Source organism: Rhineura floridana, chromosome 15 (assembly GCF_030035675.1).
Source record: "Rhineura floridana isolate rRhiFlo1 chromosome 15, rRhiFlo1.hap2, whole genome shotgun sequence".
Lineage (NCBI taxonomy): Eukaryota > Metazoa > Chordata > Lepidosauria > Squamata > Rhineuridae > Rhineura > Rhineura floridana.
Window position 1 is genome coordinate 38,884,793 of NC_084494.1, and position 5,654 is coordinate 38,890,446.

Genomic DNA, 5,654 nt, shown 5'->3' on the forward strand with positions numbered 1-5,654 from the left:
GGCCTGGCCCCGCCCGGGGAGGGGCTCCCGCGCAGGAAGCCACCGCCCCTCCAGGCTGCGGGGAGCCCCCGAGGGAGCGCTGCGAAGCGGAGGAGAGACTCTCTGTGCACGCTCAGGGGCTCGGACACCCCGCTGGCGCGTCACCTCAGCACGTGCACGTTCAGCTGGAATAGGAGGCGCCTCCAGGCCCTCCTGGAAGTTGCCTGCCCGGGCCGCCCGGGCGTAACCGGCCCCCGTAGAAGCGCAGGAGGCTCCCATCCCGGCGAAGATTGGCGGGGGGGCCATAAAAGGGACGTCGGGCGTTACCCCAATAACGAGGACGGGCGGACTACGCCTACTGGTCCACTAGCCCTTTGAATCGAGAAATCTAGTGATGCCCTTAAGAACAACAGCCGCCTGCGCTGCACAGAGAGTGAGAGACGCACCATGCCGAGCAGAGTCTGGATGAGTGCAGGACCAGCCCCTGTGGACCCAGCAGGGCTGCTCTGTTGCCCCACTGTGTGGCGAGCAGGACCGGGTGCTAGGCTGGGTCCAAATGCGCAGGCGCTTGGCTCCACTCTCTCCTTTCACAGGCTCATAAGGCAAGATGACCCCTTGCTGCCTGCTGAGGTTTTGGTCGTAAGTGATGGAAGTGTGGCAAGAGCAACTCCTGTTTGGTTCTCTGCATTCCTAAGGGGAGATAGAGAGATGGTCCTCCAGCTGGCTAGACTGCCTGTCCTTGCCTGTGTTACTCTACCTGTCTTCCTTCCATTGTAAACTGATGCCCTCAGGGAGCTGGCCTCACTTCCAGCATCTTCTTCCTCCTTCTTCTGGGACCAGTGGAGGGAGAGTAGGCATTTGTCTCTCTCCTCCAGGGGTATAGTCGTTCAGGATTGTGGGGTGGTGGTGGTAAAGCCCTTACTTTTTTGGGAGCAGGGTCCCAGCCAGGTCCCTATGTATGAGCCAATCAGCATGAAAACATAGTGTGTTAGCCACTGAGAAGAGTCATTTTCCTTTTGTCCTGATTAGAGCCAATCAGAGTGAAAGGAGGTCAGTCAGTCACTGAGAAGACTCTTCTCAGTAGCTAACACACAGCACCCCCTCTCATGCTATTTGACTCCTAGGGACCTTTGTGTAGTGGAGTGTGGACTCCCAAGAGGGGCAGACAGAGCAAGGGAGAGGATGGTGGTGGCATAACTATCATGAAGGGGTCCTGCTCTTCCATATTTGCCACTACACTGCTGCTCCCCTCTAGCATGGGGGCAATGACCAAACCTGGCCATTGTCCCTCCAACCTCATTAGTTAGCTGAAACCAGAGCCTTTCCTATCAAGTATGTATTTCTATTAATAAAGTAGTCTTTTCTCATTTTGAAACAAATCTAAAGCTTAAGTGATTAAAAGCAAGGAAAAGGCTTGCTTTCTCTCCAGGAAACCACACATGCTCACTCTACAACTGAGCAAGCTACACTCAGCTCTGCTAATATTACCAATACTCTTAACAATAAGCTGGCTGCCTCGGGGCCCATTCCTCTGCAGCCCTGACAGTGATTGTCTCTGCTTGGCCAAGTGGAGAATGTGGAGCGTCTGAGTTTCTTCCAGGAGACAACCAGCACCTCTTGATTAATGCACCCTCACCAACACCTTGCAAACAGTGGATCCTGCCTGGGGGTAATTAAAATGCACGCTCCACTTGTCACCATTGCTCTGCATCTGGCACTGAGGATGCCAAATGAACACATTGGTTTTTTTATGTGGTCTAGCAGCTTGCTCGGCTAGATAAGGCATTAAAACAAAACAAATTGATGTGGAACTCTGCTACAATGCAGAAAGAAACTTTCCCCCACGACCTTTTGATTAGTAAACTGGTCAAATGCGGACTACATGGAAATACTGTCAGGTGGATTCACAACTGGTTGGAAAACCATACTCAAAGAGTGGTCGTCGGTGGCTCTGCTTCAGACTGGAAGGAGGTTTTGAGTGGAGTGCCACAGGGTTCTGTCCTGGGGCCGATACTCTTCAACATTTTTATCAATGACTTAGATGATGGGGTGGAGGGAAGCCTTATGAAGTTTGCGGATGATACGAAACTGGGAGGGATAGCTAACATAATGGAAGACAGGAATAAAATCCAAAGGGACCTGGATAGACTAGAAAATTGGGCTGAAATTAATAAAATGACATTCAATAAAGACAAATGCAGGATACTGCATTTAGGCCACAAAAACAAAATGCATGGGTACAGGATGGGAAATACCCGGCTTAGCAGTAGTGCATGTGAGAAGGACCTTGGAATTGTAGTGGATCGCAAGTTGAACATGACCCAGCAGTGTGATGCTGCGGCAAAAAAGGCAAACGTGGTTTTGGGATGCATAAACAGAGCTATAGTTTCCAGGTTGAGGGAAGTAATAGTCCCACTATATTCTGCATTAGTCAGGCCTCATCTGGAATACTGCGTTCAGTTCTGGGTGCCTCATTTTAAGAAAGATATAGACAAGTTGGAGACAAGTTGGAGCGGGTTCAGAAGAGGGCGACGAGGATGATAGCCGGTATGGAGAACAAGTCTTATGAGGAAAGGTTGAAGGAACTTGGCATGTTCAGTCTGGTGAAGAGAAGGCTGAGGGGTGACATGATTGCACTCTTTAAGTACCTGAAGGGCTGTCACATAGAGGAGGGTACAGATTTGTTCTCTGCTGCCCCAGAGGGTAGGACTAGGTCTAATGGTTTTAAGTTGCAGGAGCGTAGATTCAGATTGGACATTAGAAGGAACTTCTTGACAGTAAGGGCAGTTCAGCAATGGAACCGACTGCCTAGGGAGGTGGTGGGATCCTCTTCGCTGGATGTCTTCAAGCAGAGGCTGGACAGCTATCTGTGGGAGATGCTCTAGCTGTGGATTTCCTGCTGTGAGCAGGGGGTTGGACTCGATGGCCTACAAGGCCCCTTCCAACTCTATGATTCTATGATTTTAAAATTCAAACATCATATAAACAACATGTGGCAATCCATCTCAGTCTCCAAACTACCATTTTCAGAGCCATGGCAATCTCTACATGCCAGCAAGACTGCATGATCCAGTTACCCCAAAAGAAGAAAGGTCTAGCTGGCAAGCAAGTTCTGAGAACTGGCACACAAACTGGCCCAAGTAGGAAGGGCCGGCTGCATCTGGAGGAGCTGTGGGTGATGTGGCATGACAGGCCTTTTTCTTGCCCCAGGTGGTGGGACCCTCCTCCCCCATGAAACCAGCGTGGTGACCCTGTCCCCTCCCCCACTGGACAGCTCCTTGGGGGCAGCTTCGTTTGTATCAGGAGCAAGGAGCCCTTTTATCCAAGTGCAGAAGTGAGAAAGAGGAGGCACCATGACTCTTGGTGCCAAGGGTGAAAACTGGGCCTGTTCCAAAGGCAGAACTGGGCACCAGAGATGTATTTGAGTCCTCCATGGAATAAGACTCAGTCACCCCTCCCCTGCAATTTTTCCGTGGCAGCAGGTCAAGCACCAGGAGGATCCAGAATAAACACCGGACATCCTCATCAGAGAGGGACTTCCTTGAGGTGACAAGCAACGGGTCACACACCCCTCCCTGCAAGAGTGATGCGCTGCTGGAAGTGGGGGTTGGAAGCAAGCAAGCAAAGAAGCAAGCAGGCAGCCCACGGTGGAGGGCCCCCACTCCAACCCACCACATGCAGAACTGTTGTAGGTACTGGTGACAATGCAGTTGTTCATATATTTAAATTTGGGAGGTCATCACAGCTTCCCCAACTTAAGAAGCAACGGGGGGGGGGCTCCAGGCAGCTCCGAGGTGGGGAGAAGTGTGGATATGGCTTCCTGTGGTACCTTGTACTCTCCCAACGTGTCACCGGTGAAAACAGAGACTTCCTGGTAACATTCCCTCTTCTTGCCCTAGGGCTGATTGCCTAAACACCCCCACACTCATTGATGGAGGTTCTGGTCCATTTATTCTATCTTCATTTACTCTGTGATGGCCTGTCCTATACACTTTGAGAAACAATAAAAGTTGTTTGTTCTTTTAGTTAAAAATTTACTAGAAAAATATAACTGCCCCTACAATCTTGGCTCAGCAATACTACATGCAAGAAGAATCTCGGGATTGTTGTTGATCACAAGCTGAACATGAGTGTGTGATGTAACAGTGTGATGTGGCTGCAAACAAGTACTATCTGTGACTACTTACCATTTAGAACCACAGAATGTTAGAGCTGGAAGGGTCCCAACTCCCTCCCCCTGCTGATGCAGGAAGTCCAACACTGCAGCATCCCTGATAGGGGGTTCTAACAAGCAGAGTCTACCACCTTCTCAGGCAGTCTGAAGGGCATCTCCCCAGCATGGGGAACTGGCAGCACTCAGGCCAGATGGCATATCTGTGCCTGTGCAGTAGGGAAACATTGTGTCCATGACTTCCAAGAGATTCATTTGTTGGAGACTGGAGGGGAAATCCTGGGGAGCTGCTGCCAGTCTCTGCTTTTTAAAGTCTGATAGAGGCACCTGCTACCAAATTCTTCCAGGCTACACAGCAAGTGGATTGGACTGTGAAAGACCAACCCAAATTGTGTTTGCATTTTGACTAATTCATAGGGCAGTACAATATCTCAGGGAGGAGGTCAGGTCTCCTGCTCCCCTGGTGCTTTCACTGTAGCCGCCCAATTTCCCTGCTTTTTAAAGTTTGATAGAAATATCTGTGGGCTATAGGTACCTTCTTAAGCTGCAATTTTTTTATTTTTTTTTTGCTATTAGTGAATTTCTCTGCTTTTTAATCAGGGAGGTAAGAAATGGGATCCTGTGCAAATCTGCTGAGAATGGATTGATCATTTGCATGCTTATTGAGTTCAGTGGGATTTACTCTCCTGCAATCATGCTTAGGATAGGTGAAACTGACCGAGGGGAGGGGAGGGGAAAAAACTGGGTGGGTTGGCACTGGGCAGAGGGGAAGCCTCTGTCCTTTTCAAAAGGAAAACATTGTGAACAGTATCATTCTTTTTTCAGCTTCCTCCCCAACTTTTTATTCTACAGCAGGTGCATGTAGCCTCCCACCCAAATTTAAACCAAAACTGTCCCTGGCCACATCCACACCAGACTTTTATTTCACTTTAGATAGGTGTGGCTTCCTCCCAAAGAATCCTGGGAAGTGTAGTTAGTGAAGGGTGCTGAGAGTGGCTCAGAGGGCCCTGTTCTCCTCACAGAGCTTCAGTCAGAGCAGCTGACTGTTAAACCACCCTGGCCACTGGAGCTGTGTCAGGGGAATAAGAGTCTCCTAGCAACTCTCAGCACCCTTCACAATACTTCCCAGGATTCTTTGGGGGAAGCCAGGACTGTCTAAAGTGAAATAAAGGTCTGGCCTGGGTGTGGCCCCCTGATTAGCCAAGCCAATCAGCTGTTTGTCTGGCTTTTAGAACACAGACAGTTGGTTCTTACTGAGCACGCCCAGGCTCATAATTGACTGTAATGCTAAATTTCTTGGGACTGAGCAAGGTAGGTTTTCCACTCATACTTGCCAATCTATCCTGGCCCCATAGAGCAGGAGAAAATGCCATTCCTACCCTAATTCCAGTTGTAGTGGGGTGTGGGGAAAACTCTAGTACTGTATCCACAACATTTGCGTTTCTAGCCCCACAAGTATTACCCACTTGACAGAATTTAATCTTCCATCTTCCTCCCTGCCCCG